At 44.7% G+C, this 16757-nt stretch overlaps 1 pseudogene; it reads left to right on the forward strand.

The window, feature by feature from the left end:
- The first annotated feature begins 5777 nt into the window (after window positions 1–5777).
- LOC119273259 lies at window positions 5778–14251 on the forward strand (annotated as a pseudogene).
- The last annotated feature ends 2506 nt before the right edge of the window (window positions 14252–16757 follow it).

Raw genomic sequence — 16757 nt, forward strand, 5'->3', positions numbered from 1 at the left:
TCGTGAAGAAGTCCGCTAGCTGTAACTCAGAAGGCACATACTGAAGAGCAACAACATGATCCTGCACAGCAGCACGCACATAAGAAGCATCAACACCAATGTGTTTGGTAAGCTCATGCTTCACGGGGTCCCGCGCAATACTGATAGCACCTGTGCTGTCTGATAGGAGGGTGGTAGGTGTAGTAACAGAAACACCAAAATCCTCCAGTAACCATCGTAACCAAGTCACCTCTGCCGTCAGAAGAGCCATAGCTCGCAATTCGGCCTCTGCACTCGAACGAGAAACTGCAGTCTGTTTCTTCGTCTTCCAGGAAATGAGAGAACCACCAAAAAAGACACAGTAGGTAGAAAGTGAACGGCGATCCGTAGGATCACTAGCCCACGTAGCATCCGAATAGGCCTGGAGCTATAACGAGCTGGAACGGGGAAAAAAGAGACGATGAGAGATCGTGCCACAAAGATATCGTAGAACACAAAGAAGGTGACTATAGTGAACTGAAGTGGGAGCAGAAACAAACTCACTCAGAATATGGACATGATAGGAGATATCCGGACGAGTGACAGCAAGATACACAAGACTCCCAACAAGATGGTGATAACGCGTCGGATCAGACAAGGGCTCACCGTCAGAAGCACAAAGATGGACATTGAGCTCCATAGGAGTCTCAGCAGTGCGCTCATCACTAAGAGCCGCACGAGTAAGAAGATCCTGAATATACTTTTCTTGGGAAATAAAAAAGCCATCAGAGGTGGAGGAAACCTCAATCCCAAGAAAGTAACGAAGAGGACCAAGATCAGACATAAGGAACTGCTCACTGAGACGGGCCTTAACAAAGGCAATGTACTTAGAATCATCGCCAGTGATGATCATGTCATCAACATATAAAAGAAGAAGAGTGCGACCACGAGCAGAAAGGTGGACAAACAACGATGGATCGTGATCACTGGGTGAAAAACCAGCAGCAGTGACCACAGAGGCAAAACGCTCAAACCAAGCGCGGGGGGCTTGCTTAAGGCCATAGAGAGAGCGACAAAGACGACAAACCATGCCATCAGGAACTGAATACCCAGGTGGTGGCTGCATATAAACCTCCTCACGCAACTCACCATTAAGAAAGGCATTTTTAACATCAAGTTGTGACACAGACCAATGGCGAACAGAGGCCACGGCGAGAAGTGTGCGGACAGTGGTCATATGAGCCACAAGAGCAAATGTCTCGTCATAATCACGACCATGCTCCTGCTGAAAGCCACGAGCCACAAGACGAGCTTTATAACGCTCAAGAGAACCATCAGAGCGAGTCTTAATCTTATAGACCCACTTACAAGTGATGGGATGAACACGAGGAGGAAGAGAAACCAGATCCCATGTACCGTTGCGCTCAAGAGCGGCAATCTCCTCTGCCATCGCTAACTGCCATTCAGGATGAACAAAAGTATCACGATAAGAGGTAGGCTCAAGTACAACCGAAAGGCCATATTGGCTAGGAGAATAGCGGTCAGGAGGAGGGCAAGGTCGAGCCCGAAGACCATAAGTCGGCTGGGATGAGGAAGACGGTGCACGAGAAGTAGATGGCACGTCAGTAGATTCATCTATAACACGTCGACGGCGGGTATAATGAAAAGGAAAAGTGGCATGAGAAGGAACCACTGGAGGTGATGGAGATGGAGAAGACATCGGTGATGAAGGAGGAGTGTCATGCAATAAGGAAGGAGAAGAAACGATAGGAGAAGACGGTGTCAGATCTGCAATAGTGGGACGAGAAGGAGGAGTAGGAATATGAGGCATAGAGGGAGGTGTATCAGGGAGCGTGAGAAAAGAGATATCCTCTACTGAAAAGGTCGAAGAGGATGGTCGTGGGTAGAATGGACGAGACTCATCAAAAGTCACATTCCTAGAAATACGCATCCGTCGACCGACAGGATCCCAACACCGATAACCCTTATGCTCATCACTATAGCCCAGAAAAACACACTCGACAGACTGAGCAGTTAGTTTGGTGCGTTCTCGGGGGGCAAGGAGAACATAACAAACACAACCAAACAACCGAAGAGAGGAATAATCAGGAGAATGATCAGAAAGACGCTCTAGAGGAATAAATCCCTGTAAAGCATATGAGGGTTGAATGTTTATGAGATATGTGGCAGTGGAGACAGCCTCGGCCCAGAAATGAGGCGGAAGAGAGGAGGCAATCGTCATCGTACGAGCTGTCTCAAGAAGGTGACGATGCTTGCGCTCAGCCACACCATTCTGAGCGTGAGCACCGGGACAAGAGAACTGAGCAAGAGTACCCTCCTCGGCAAGAAAACCACGCAACATTTTGGAGATATACTCACCAGCAGAATCAGCATGAAACACACGAATAGGTGTAGAGAACTGAGTGTTGACCATGGCGGCAAAACGCTTATAAATAGAGAGAACCTCGCTACGAGAAGACATGAAATAAAGCCAAGTGTAGCGAGAGAAATCATCTATAAAAATAATATAGTAGCGATGGCCCCCTTTGGAAGAGAAGGGAGCAGGACCCCATACATCTGAATGTACTAAATCAAAAAGGCGCTGAGACACCGACTCGCTAGTAGGATAAGGTAACTGAACTTGTTTACCAAGCCTACAACCCTGACACTGTAAGGAGACATCTCCTGAGACAGGCCCCAGAAGACCATGACGAACTAAAGACGATAGTCGAGAACCACAAAGGTGACCAAGTAGATGATGCCACTGCTGGAAGGAGCTGGTAGCTGAAGCAACGAAGGCAGATGGACTGGCGAGTGTGGTGGTAGCGGAAGGAACATTAAGCCAGTCCAACTCCCAAAGCCCCTGAGAATCATGGCGGCGCGGGCCAGCCCCAACCAGAGCCTTCGTGTGGCGATCCTGAATAGTGCAAGAATCAACATCAAGAATGACACGACAACCAGAATCAGTAAGCTGTCCCGCAGAAAATAGGTTCATGGTAAGACGAGGCACATGAGAAACATCTGGAACATAAAAGGAAGATGTGGCAAGAGTGCCTCGACTCGCAACAGGAAGAGGAGTACCATCAACAGTAAGAACATTAATAGGAAAACTGAGAGATCTACGAGAGGACAAGACAGAAGAATCGGATGACATATGAAATGAAGCTCCAGAATCCAGAACCCATGGGGATGTACCTGACTGTTTAGACTGTGGTCGCTCGGCACTAGAAGCACCAGTCACAGAGCCTGCAGTACCTGTCGAAGAACCTGAAGCAGCAAGTAGACGCTTGAGCTTCATAATATCCTGCTCAGTTAAGGAGACAGTAGACGGCGTCGAGGAAGAAGCATGAGTCCCAGAAGAAGAATTGCGCTCCCTATTACGCATATCACGCTTCTTCTTGAAGCAGTCAGACTCAGGGTGACCATCCCTGTCGCGGTAGTCACAATGAGTACGAGGACGAGATCGGCCTTCACGAGAGCGGGCCTCACTACCCGGAGGAGTGGGCAGTAGCGGCGGAGCACTGGAGCGAGAAGACACTGGTGGAGTAGCAGCTCGAGCAGCGAGCACAAAGGGAACCTGAAGCACACCAGCAACATGGAGGCGAGTCTCCTCAGCACGAAGCTCAGAAAGCACCTCGGAAATAGGAACACGACCACGAGCAAACAACTGAGCACGTCGAGGCTCAAACTCCCCACGAAGCCGTGACAAGAACTCATAGACACGCTGAAACTCCAAGTCTGATCTCACAGTCTGGCAACATGGGCAAGTGCCACAAACAGTAGTGCGAAGGGAGTCAAGCTGGCGCCAGATAGTAGAACTTTGAGTGTAGAACTCATCAATAGTGGAGTCTCCCTGCTGGAGAGCATGCTCCTGACGGACCACAGACAAGTAGAGAGCATCACCGGAGGGCTGATAGCGCTGGCGAAGATAAGACCACATCTCAAAGACAGTACTGAGGCCCATAAACACAGAAGCAAACTAAGGTAGAACACTGGCAGTGAGGACAGCCGCAGCACGATCATCATCATCGCACCACTGAGTGTAAGCAGCCAGAGCATCACGGTAAACTGAAAGAGCATCCGAAAAATCCAAGACCTGCTGGTCATAAGCAGCAGCCGCGTCATCAGCAGCAACCGTGGCTGCAGCCCTATCAGCATCAGAAGCATCTGCGGCACGAGCCGGTGGCGTCGGCAGTGAGGTAGGAGCCACAGGAGGCACTGGGCGCGGAGGACAGGGGACCTTGCCGGATAGAACACCCCAGAGACGAATGCCACACATGTGAATGTGCATAAAGGCAACGAACTCAGCATAGTTAGCCCCATCGAATATCACCTGACAGCGCGGGATGGCGACATAGCCAGATGATGCGGAAGACATGGTGCTCCTTTTCTGTCTTTTTTTTGCGGAATTAGAAAAGGTCACCCAAGAGTCAACTGGCCAGGACAAGACCGGTCAGAACTACCAGCAGATCAATCAGACGAAAAGCCAGCCAAAGGAGAATAACCACGATCTAAAGCAGTAGACACACGGACGTGAAACGGCAATAGCGAGTGCGGACAACCGCGTAAGACAGCAACGGTGTGGACGGGGCCGGCGGCCGGCAGCAGCGGCGCAGACGGGACCGGCGGCCGGTGGTGCCGCAGAAGGTAGCAGCGGCACGGACGAGGCCGGCGGCCGGCAGCAGCGGCGCGGACGGGACCGGCGGCCGGTGGTGCCGCAGAAGGTAGCAGCGGCACGGACGAGGCTGGCGGCCGGCAGCAACGGCTGGAACTTGGAGGAAGACCAGCGGCCAGCGGCTGGATCGATTGGGACCAAGTCCAATAGGATCCAACACTAGCGCTGAATCGATTCACAGTGGCTACCTAGCTTGGATGGGAAGCTCCTGTAGGTGGAGATGGACGCAGGCAAAAGAAAAGCACGGGCCGGCAGGAAAGAGAACAACTGCGGCTGTGGAGGAGATTGGATCGGGAGCAGCACGAGTTGCGCGTGCACAAAAAAAAAATACCTAGAGCTCTAATACCATGTTGAGAATAGCAACTTGTATTATTAGGAGGCCAAAGTCAACATATATACACATACATGAGGATGTCAAAAGGCTACAAGAGAATGCCAAGAGACTAGAATGTGAAAGGCCAAAGGACATCAATAATATAACTCTAACAGTAATGATGTCACTGCATGTTCGTAAGATTTCCTCTTCAGTTTCAAAGATGATTAGCAAAACATATGGGTGTCGTTTGGACAGCAACATTTAGATTCTACTATCTCTTATCAGCCAGTGGATGATTTGGGGTGTACTAAGACATTGACCGATTTTAGTGAACAAACCAGAAACTATATGCATGTTAGTTTGGTAGCATCTCGTGGCTGGGGCGAGTATGAAAGACCAGGTTGCACATGTATACCAAAAGACATCACTTGTTATCACATATCTATACAAAACGACATCACTTGTTCTTATCGCAGATTTGCCGGTTGCGACATCAATGGGTCTGGCTCTGGCTTCATGGAGATTATTGGCCTTGATCTAGTTCAAGACGTGTGGGCGAGCGGAACAGAAAGAGCGAGGTGAAGCCGTGAAGGGAGCACATCTTGGCGTCAAATTGCCGCCAAATGCATGCGATGACACTAACACCACGCCAAGCACCAAAACCATCTAACACAAGTTGGGCTTCAGTTTTGGCCCATTAGCACATTGACGTCAAATTTGTCATTTTTGTGTCTTGACCATTGTTTTGAATTTTTGTGACAACATACATTTATGTTGTATTGATACACTAATTTTTTTCCAAATTTTTTGAACATTTTTGAATGTGCAATGGGGTTCGGTGCACCGGTAGCACCAATTGCCTTGGTGCACCAGATACGTTCCCTGACACAATGTGCACGACAGAAACAAGAATCGAACAGAGTGCGGACGGACGTGTCTTTGCCTCGCCTGCGCGCTAAGTTGGCCGACCCAATAGTGTTTGTTCAACAGTTTCGTTTGGTTTTTATTTATATTTATTTTTCTTGTTTATTTTTTAATATTTTGCAAACTCTAAATCCATATAATTCCAAAAAATTATTTAGTAAATTAACTTAATTTAAAAATAAAATTAGTGCGAATATAAGAAATATTAATGCAGTGCAAAAAGTTTGTCAGCGTAATTTAAAATAAAATGTTGATAGCATTAAAAAATATTTCTGATGTTTAAAAAGTGTTTACGCGTTTCAAAAATGTACATGGATTTTTTAAGAAAAAATTCATGATGTAAAAAACGTTCGTGCATTTTAAAAAAAGTTTAGTAACATGCAAGAAAATGGACGCTAATTTTCAAAAAATGTTCACAAGTTTCAAAAATATGTACGTTACATGTTTAAAAAATGTTTACACAATGTGAAGTTTATAAAATGTTGTGGATGATTCAAACCAAAATAACTTGTTTTTAGAAAAACGGTAAAAAATGTATCTATAACAATAGTTAATCATCTATTCAAAAAAAATATCGTTAGTATGAAAACAATAGACATCAAAATATATATTTGAAAAAATGTTAATAATATATTTAAAAAATGTTTAGTATGAAACCAATAGACATCAAGATATAGTTTTGAAACTATGATGTTTTTTATAGCAAATTCGGAAACTATATGACCTAATGCATAAAAATCAAAACTATGCCCCCGTTGGCCTCGTGTTGGCCGAAGATGAGCTTTTCGGCCAACTCTTGGCCGAAGAAGGGTCTTCGGTCTAGTTTTGGCCGAAGAGAGGTGGTTCAGGGCCGAAGAGCTCATTTCGGCTTCGTTTAGGCCGATCAAAGAATTTCCCATGCCGTACCGGGCATGATTTCATGTGCCGCCTTGCTGATCTACAATTCCCGGTGATGAAACCCTAACAGAGCAATAAATCTATCTCTATTTTATTGGCGGTTAATAGTGATGTAGTAACTAATCTGATAATTGTAGGACTATGGCAAGGATGAGGGTTCTTCGGGTTGTCACGCATTCACCAACAGACGTACAAAGGCACTTAAATGGACCAGTGACGTTGAACTTGTTGGGCGTAAGAATGAATTGACCAAACTTGAGGAAAGTCTAACACATCCTGGTGTGATCTCCGTGTGGGGGAGTGCAAGTGTTGTGAAATCAGCTCTTGTCAGAAACATTTACTATAACCGAATGGCTAGAGTTCGAGAATTTGAGATGGTCCGTAGCAATGAAAAAAAAGAATTTTCTGAAATGAGTTTTACTGTCTACAGCTGGGTGGATGTGCCCCAACCTTTTAATGTGAATGACTTTTGTCGGCGTTTACTTCTGGACTTCCATTCAGATGATTTCCAAGCCATGGAAACTGCAGCAGTTGGTATGATGGAAGGACAGGACCCAATTCAGGAATGTTGTAGGTTTGTGCGTGAATACAAATGTTTCGTTGTCATTGATGGTTTGCGGTCCAAGGATGACTGGGAATTGATAAGAGATGCACTATTTTCCAAGCCTACTACAGGTTGTATCGTTGTCATTACAACTGAAGGAAGTGTTGCTAGACATTGTGTAGAAAATAAAGATGACCGAGTGCTCAACGTCAAGGGCCTGGAAGCTGACACTGCCTGTCATCTATTCACAAAGATAAAACACTAGGTGCTGTCAAAGCCATTTTTATTGATTAACTGGCCATGCAATGCATGCATATGCTCGATCTATCCAGTTCAGGCAAGCTAGCTGGCTAGCAGAAATTTCTCTGTGTATATCTCATAATTAATTAATTCCTGAATATATAAGTGCAGATCGCTTGTGGTGGTGGCAGTGGCACACAGCAATTTGACGATGAGATGATGAAGCGTACCGTTGCCAAGTGTGGCGGGCTTCCCAAAGTAATAACTGCTATAGGTGAATGCACCAACAGTGATTTGTTGGAGGGTTTCAGTGACGAGTTCATGCGCATTTTGGAGACCAGCCAAGAATTCAATACCTTAAAGGGTCTACTTTCTTGGATGCAGTCCTACTTCGATGATTGCTCAGATTCAGTCAAGCCATGCATCTTCTATCTGGCGGTCTTCCCTGCAGATTACAATGTTAGGAAGAGGCGTTTGCTCAGACGGTGGATTGCAGAAGGTTACTCCAGGGACACATCTGCAGGTATTACCGCAGAGGAGAATGGGGAAAGGCTATTCTCAGAGCTCATGGAGTTGAGTGTAATTCAGCAGCAGTCACCGATTATAAGCACCAAGCTCATCAGCACATGCCAAGTCAATGGTTTCTTCCGCGAATACATCATCTCACGGCCAATGGAGGATAACCTTGTGTTTGCACTTGAAGGGCATTGCAGCCTCAACTCGCATCGCACTGGACAACACCTCACCATAGGCAACACCTGGGACAGAGATGAGGCTGTGTTCAAGAACATGGACTTGTCACGGCTACGGTCTTTCACAGTGTTTGGGGAGTGGAAGTCATTCCTTATCTCTTCTTCCAGCAGCAATATGAGACTGCTTCGGGTGCTTGATCTCGAGGACACCACGAATCTAACAGATGATCACCTACACAAGATCGGAAAGCTACCACCTCGCCTTAAGTTCCTCTCGCTACGAGGATGCATCCACAACACATACCTGCCCGATTCAGTGGGTAAGCTCAGGCAGCTGCAGACACTGGACGTCACGGGCACATCCATTGTCACAATGGCAGAAAACATCATCAACCTAAACAAGCTGTAGTATATCCGTGCCGGCATCACCGACGATTCAACAGCATCAACAGTACCGCCTGTTTCCTCTTGGTTGCCTAATGTGTGCAGACATCGTTGCCTAGTTGGTGTTGAGGTGCCTGGAGAGATCGGGAAACTGACAGCATTGCACACGCTTGGTGTCATTAACGTCGCCGCTTCAGGGGCAAAGGTCTTCTTGCCAGAGCTCAAGAAGCTAACCCAATTGCGCAAGCTCAGAGTGTCCGGCATCAACAAGCATAACAGCAAGCAGTTCTTCTATGCAATCTCAGAGCATGGTCATTTTGAATCCCTGTCTATGCGCCTCAACAAGGACAACAATCAAGGTTGTTGCTTGGATGGTATTCCCCTGCTTTTGAAGAACCTGCGGAGCCTTAAAGGCTTAAACTGTACGGGCTTAATGATAAATTGCCAGAATGGGGAAGTGACCGGCTTAGCAAGCTCGCAAAATGTGATTTAGAGATGGCCACTTTATTGCCTGGTGACATAAAGTTCCTTGGCAAGCTACCACAACTATGTATTCTTCGCATCAAGCAGCTTCAAGATCCTGAGCTCCATTTCCAAGTCCTTGTGAATGGAGAAGAGGACGACTGCTACCAAAAGGTCACGGTCCTGGAGATTGCTTGCAGCTCCAGCTCCAGCATCTTTCATGTGACTTTTGGATGCAAAGCAATGAAAAAACTTGAACTGTTCAAGGTCGACTGCCCAAGTGTGTCTTCCATTAAACTGCACGGGCTTAATGACAAATTGCCAGAATGGGGAAGTGACCAGCTTAGCAAGCTCGTAAAATTGGATTTAAAGATGACCACTTTAATGGAAGATGACATAAAGTTCCTTGGCGAGCTTGCACTCCACTTGCACTCCAATTGCGCAAGCTCGGAGTGTCCGGCATCAACAAGCATAACAGCAAGCAGTTCTTCTCTGCAATCTCAGATCATGACCATTTTGAATCCCTGTCTGTGCGCCTCAACAAGGACAACAACCAAGGTTGTTGCTTGGATGGCATTCCCCTGCCTTTGAAGAACCTGCGGAGCCTTAAACTGCACGGGCTTAATGATAAATTGCCAGAATGGGGAAGTGACCAACTTAGCAAGCTCGTAAAATTGGATTTAGAGATGGCCACTTTAATGGAAGGTGACATAGAGTTCCTTGGCAAGCTACCACAACTATGTATTCTTCGCATCAAGCAGCTTCAAGATCCTCAGCTCCATTTCCATGTCCATGTGAATGGAGAAGAAAACGACTGTTATGAAAATGTCAAAGTCCTGGAGATTGCTTGCAGCTCCAGCTCCAGCAGCTTTCAAGTGACTTTTGGATGCAAAGCAATGAAAAAACTTGAGAAGTTCAAGGTCGACTGCCCCAGTGTGTCTTCATTTCAGTTTTCTGGCTTGGAGCATCTTTCTGGACTCAGGGAATTCTTGCGTAACTAAGGTTTCAGTGCCCAAACACTCAGCAAAGAATGGTGGTTGCCAACTTGCCAAACACTCGAGCAACAGAAATCACAAACCTTGTTGTGCAGCTCCACGATCATCCCGAGGGGGGTCGACGCTGTGTAATGTTTATGTACAAATAGGGTTGGTCATTCTTATGCTTAGTTGGATTTCCGCTCAACTTCATCGTGGGCTGTGGCTGATGTGCTGTTGCGGATACATTGATACTGTGTTAAATTTATTGTCTCCTCGGTAGATAGAAAGGAGCCAGTTTGCTCAGTGTCTCAAGTATTGACATAAATCAAATAGGTAATTTGTCAACATATCTGAGTTTAGAATGTCAATAGGGGCCTGGTTGAGTAGAAGTACTGCAGTTGTTGTTGGTGATCTCACCTCAAATGTTTGGTTGGTTTTGTGCATATTACAATTAAGTTGGAGCCAGCAAATCGATCGTGCATCTGTCCAATGGAAAAATAAAGGGACTTGGTGAAATAATATAACATGGAACATATATGGAAAAATACAGGAGGCGCTCAAATAGGCTAATGAGTCAAAGCTTGTATCTCCAATTACGTATCCATTGTCTTCAGTGCTCATCAGACTCCTTAGTTGGCCGGGCTAACATTCTCCTTCAAAACATCCTCAGGTGAATCCACGGCATTGCTGGTCGGTCTACCTGTTCTTCTGCGGTCCCATGTTCACCCGTCCTAATTCAGCAAACAAACATGAAAATCAGATAGATAAACTGACACAGACAATACAGATTCACATTTACTGAAGCTCAAAATTTGTTCTTATGGTTTAGGCCAGTACACTGTCAGCCAGACTATCTAGGGTGTGTGCCTCTGGCACATGAAACTGATTTCTCAGCAGTAAATTTGGAATTTACATGACCGCAATTATCTTCAGAAAAAGCATCCAGGCACAAATGGCACTCTGAAACCCAGCCATCGCGGCTAATCAAGAGAAATTTTGTTTCGGATTTGGTATGAAATAGTACGCCGGAATAATACGGATGACAGCCGACTAAGCTTGAAGTAAAAGATTGCCGAATAAAACTAATGAATTTGCGCTTGGTTTTTCTTTTCTTTTCAAGTGGCCTCCTGGCACTACGACTGCTTATGTAGTACAGTAACATCCAATCCAGACAAATTGAGTAGCTCGCACGAGAGGGAGTGGGATTCAAGTGGGATGGGTGGAGGAGAAGGGAGGGGGTTTCGTACTGCTGCTCGGCGGAGGAGCAGGATCTGTTTTGTCAACTGCATTCTATGTTAGTTCGGAAAAAAGTGGCCATATCTCTGGGAACCGACGGCCATATCTCTCTCTATCTTATGCCCTGTTTTCTCCTACAGAGTAAATGGGAGAATTTGTTGTGGGTGGTTGCCCTGTTCCTATGATAGTTCAGAAAAAAGTGAGGCTGACTGAACTTTGAATGCAAGGAGAATTTTTTTTTTGAGAAGTTGAATGCAAGGAGAATTGGTAGGGAAAGGAGCGACCTTTCAAGATAATTTGGTGTAGGAAAACTTGCACTTTCTCCTACAGAGTAAATGAGGCTGAATAAACTTTCAGTGCACATATTTGTCTGAATTTATTGTAGATATTTTTCCTGTTTGGTTTAGGAGAAAAGTGGACATATTTTTGCCTGAATGAACTGAAGTTGCACGATACATACTTTCAATGCAGAGTAAATGATCTGCCATGCTTGACTGAATGTTACTTTTTCCTGTACATACTTTCCTGAATTTTGTATGGTCAGAGCTAAAGATTCAACTTTATTTGTTTTCTGAATGTCGATTCTTCCTGTCTGAATTTGTAGGTTCTCCTGGTCCCGATCCATTGGACAACTTCTTTGTCAGGTTTCATTACTATGGATCATTTCAGCAAGTGGACGGAAAGTTGGATTACATTGGTGAATTGGTGGCAGAGATGTTCATTCCAAGGGATAATTTGTCCTATAGAGAATTATGTAACTATGCAGAAGATATTCATCAAGTGGAAAGAGGTCACTGCAGAGGTACTTACAGCTATAAATTACATTGGTTACTTCCAGGAAAAAAAGTCAGTGATGGTCTTATGTTCCTGTCGGATGATGATTCGGTGAAGAGGATGGCCATTGGAATAAAAGGTGGTGGTTATGCTGATGTTTTTGTTGAAGAAATGAACACGCCAATTCAGCAGGAGCACTTTCCCTGTGATAAAGAAATGCACCAAGACCAAACCATGCTATCTGGTAGTGATGAGCAGTTTGACATATGTGTAGGTGATGAGCAATTTGACATATATGCAGGTTTGTTGTCAGTAAATGTAAGAGAAACTTACTCTAGGCACAAAGGGACAAAATTACCACTTATTAGTGTGAAAGTTGTTGACACTAAAATGGTTGATGAGATGGTAAGTGCTGCTGAAAAAGCTCAAGTTGGTGCATCATCTGCTCATGAAACAGAGAGAGAAGTTGCTGCAAGTCCAACTGAGTTGGAGGCACACTTTGGTGCAACTGAAGTTGTTATACCTCCTAAGATGGAAGTAAGAAGAAGGGCGGTTGCTGCAAATGGAACTGAAATAGTAGCACAATCTGTTGCAACTACATCTGAAATAGTGGGACAGTTTGATGTAAGAGCTACTGAAACAGAGAAAGAAGTTGCTGCAATAGTTGGTGCAAATAATGATATATCAACTGAACATGTTCCAGCAGCAGAAGCACCTCCTGTTGACAAATCCGATGAAGAGGATAGTGAATATGAGCCAATACCTGATTGTAGTTCTGGAGAGGATTCGGAGGCAGAGGAACTGAGAAAGCTTGCAAGAGAGATTAGGAGGAATGAGAGAGCTAATAAGCTTGGGCGGAGAAGTGGAATTATAATGCAAGAAAATAAAGTGCAATGTAAATCTGATGATGATTTGGATGCTGGTTTTGAAACTCCATATTTTGACTCTGATGAGGATGACTTCTCTTATGATGAAGAAAGTGATGGAGAAGGAGGCACCACTATGGTTAGAAGGAAGAGCAAATGGCCTAGATTTGATAAAAAAGCTGAAAAACCAAACTTTCAGCTTGGCATGGTTTTTAGAAGCAGAGAGCACATGAAGAAAGCAGTGATTTCATATGGAATTAAAACTCACAGGCATTTGTTGTTCAGCAAAGATGAACATGACAAAGTCCGAGCATACTGTTCTTGGCCTGGATGTAAGTGGGTCATTTATGCATCAAAGACAACTAGGCACAAATAGTTGCAAGTCTCAACATTTGTCGATGAGCATCACTGTATTCCAAGAAGAGATAACAAATTAGTGACATTTGTTGTTATTGCTAAGAAGTATGCAGCCTTGATAAAAGCAAATCCAACATGGAAATTAGAAAACTTGAAGCAAACTGTTTTGAAGGACATGTTTGCAGATGTCACTATTGCACAATGCAAAAGGGCCAAGAAATTAGTGATGGAGAAATAAAAAGATAGCACTAAAGGAGAATATTCCTTGGTTTTTGACTACCAATTGGAATTGCTGAGAACTAACCCAGGTAGCACTGCTGCTATCAAACTGGCAGATGATGTGAAGGATGATGAGCATGTTTTTGAGAGGTTTTACATGTGCTTTGGTGCTATTAAAAAAGGATTTCTTCCTGGCTGCAGAAAGGTTATAGGACTAGATGGTTGTTTCTTTAAAGGTGCTTGCTTTGGTCAGCTACTTGTTGCTTTGGGAAGAGATGCCAACAATCAGATGTACCCTGTAGCTTGGGCTGTAGTCGAAAAAGAAACATATGAGTCCTGGTTCTGGTTTGTTGAGAAGTTAAACAGAGACCTCAAAATCAGTAATCAAGGGGATGGATGGGTGTTCATCTCAGACCAGCAGAAAGGACTAATAGGGGCTATAGAGTATATTCCTCCAAAAGCAGAACATAGGATGTGTGCAAGGCACATTTACTCCAACTGGAAGAAAAAACATAATGACAAAGATTTGCAAAAGAGATTCTGGAGATGTGCAAAGGCTCCTAACGGGTCTCTATTCAACTATAACAGAGCACGGTTGGCTCAATTCATAGTTGAAGGAGCAAAGGACATGATGAATACAAAACCAATTCACTGGAGTAGGGCTTACATGAAGCTGGGAAGCTACTGTGATTCAGTTGACAATAATATGTGTGAGTTATTCAACAACTGAATTATGGAATCAAGATATCTACCTATTATATCTATGCTGGAGTGGATAAGATGCAAAATTATGGTGAGGATACAAGAATGCATTACCAAGTGTTTGAAATGGTCAGGAATCATATGCCCAAACATATTTAAAAAACTGAAGCAGAATATAACAAGATCTGGAAATTGCCATGTGCTCTGGAATGGAAGAGATGGGTGTAACACCCATGATGCGGCTATATCTCCCACGTGTCAGAGCACGACTTAGAGGCATAACCGCATAGTAGGCATGTTGCAAGAGGGGTAATCTTTACACATTCCATGTACTGAATAAGGAAAGGGATACCATAGTTGGCTTACAATCGCCACTTCACACAATACATGAATAAAGCATTACATCATACAGATACAATTAAGGTCCGACTATGGAACCAAAATAAAAGAAGACTACCCCTAATGCTATAGATCCCCGATCGCCTCAACTGGGCTCCACTACTGATCAACTGGAAATGGAACAACATAACGAACATGAACTTCATCGAGCTCCTCCTTGAGCTCGGTTGACTCACCTGCACGGTATCATCGGCACCTGCAAACTGGTTTTGGAAGTAATCTGTGAGTCACGGGGACTCAGCAATCTCAAACCCTCGCGATCAAGACTATTTAAGCTTATAGGAAGGGTAAAAGGTATAAGGTGGAGCTGCAGCAAGCGACTAGCATATATGGTGGCTAACGTACGCAAATGAGAGCGAGAAGAGAAGGCAAAGGCACGGTCGAGAATCTATGATCAAGAAGTGATCCTAGACTAATTACATTCAAGCATAACTCCAACACCGTGTTCACTTCCCGGACCCCGCCGAGAAGAGACCATCACGGCTACACACGTGGTTGATGCATTTTAATTAAGTTAAGGTTTCAGGTTTTCTACAACCGGACATTAACAAATTCCCATCTGCCCATAACTGCGGGCACGGCTTTCGAAAGATCAAATCCCTGCAGGGGTGTCGCAACTTAGCCCATCACAAGCTCTCACGGTCAACGAAGGATATTCCTTCTCCCAGGAAGACCCGATCAGGCTCGGAATCCCGGTTACAAGGCATTTCGACAATGGTAAAACAAGACCAGCAAGACCACCCGCTGTGCCGACAAATCCCGATAGGAGCTACACATATCTCGTTCTCACGGCACACCGGATAAGCTAAGCATACAGGAGCCGACGTAACCCAAGTTGCCACGGGATGGCCCTGCACGGTGCTCTAGTTTGGACCAACACTCAGAGGAGCACTGGCCCGGGGGTTTAAATAAAGATGACCCTTGAGTCTGCAGAACCCAAGGGAAAAAGGCTTAGGTGGCAAATGGTAAAACCAATGTTGGGCCTTGCTGGAGGAGTTTTATTCAAGGCGAACTGTCAAGGGGTTCCCATTATAACCCAACCATGCAAGGAATGCAAAATCAAGGAACATAACACCGGTATGACGGAAACTAGGGCGGCAAGAGTGGAACAAAACACCAGGCATAAGGCCAAGCCTTCCACCCTTTACCAAGTATATAGATGCATTAATTAAAATAAGAGATATTGTGATATCCCAACAAATATCCATGTTCCCGACAAGGAACAAACTCCAATCTTCACCTGCAACTAGCAACGCTATAAGAGGGGGCTGAGCAAAGCGGTAACATAGCCAAACAATGGTTTGCTAGGACAAGGTGGGTTAGAGGTTTGACATGGCAATATGGGAGGCATGATATAGCAAGTGGTAGGTATCGCGACATAGGCATAGCAATAGAGCGAGCAACTAGCAGGCAAAGATAGAAGTGATTTCGAGGGTATGGTCATCTTGCCTGAGATCCCGCAAGGAAGAAGAATGAGTCCACGAAGAAGACAAACGGACGTAGTCCAAGGAATCCTCACAACTCCGGAACGAAACCGAAGCTAACGCGAGAAGTAACCCGGAAAGAAGCAAACAACATAGTAAAACAACCACCACATAAGCATGGCATGATGCACAACCAAATATGATGCATGTCCTGTTTAAATATGCATGGCATGACAAAGTGCAACAAACAACAGTACATATTAAGTGGAGCTCAATATGCAACTGAGTTGCATATTGAAGAAAACACCACATCACTTATTTAGTTCTCTCTCGGTTAGGTACTCAACAATATTAAATGTTGGTTAACATGGCAAGAGGTGAAGCATAACAAAACTATACCATTTAAACAATTTAAATGGGGCCGGATATAACAAACAACAAATCCGGTAAATCCCCATATGCATTAGCAATTTAATGCAACAACAATTTTAAACATTTTAAATGTTGTTATCATGATGCGGATGATAAGTGCAAGTTTATGCAATTTTTATTAAAAGTTGACAAGAGCATTATGAAGCATTTGTCACCGTGGTGGAAAGAAAAGCGGTGCCACGGCAACGATAACGGTAACGGTGCCACGGCAATGTTCCGGTTATGGTACTCGATTGAGATACCGATGCAAACGGGAAGTGTGTGGATGCGTGCAAAAGA

The sequence above is a fragment of the Triticum dicoccoides genome, chromosome 3A (assembly GCF_002162155.2).
Source record: "Triticum dicoccoides isolate Atlit2015 ecotype Zavitan chromosome 3A, WEW_v2.0, whole genome shotgun sequence".
Taxonomy (NCBI): Eukaryota; Viridiplantae; Streptophyta; class Magnoliopsida; order Poales; family Poaceae; genus Triticum; species Triticum dicoccoides.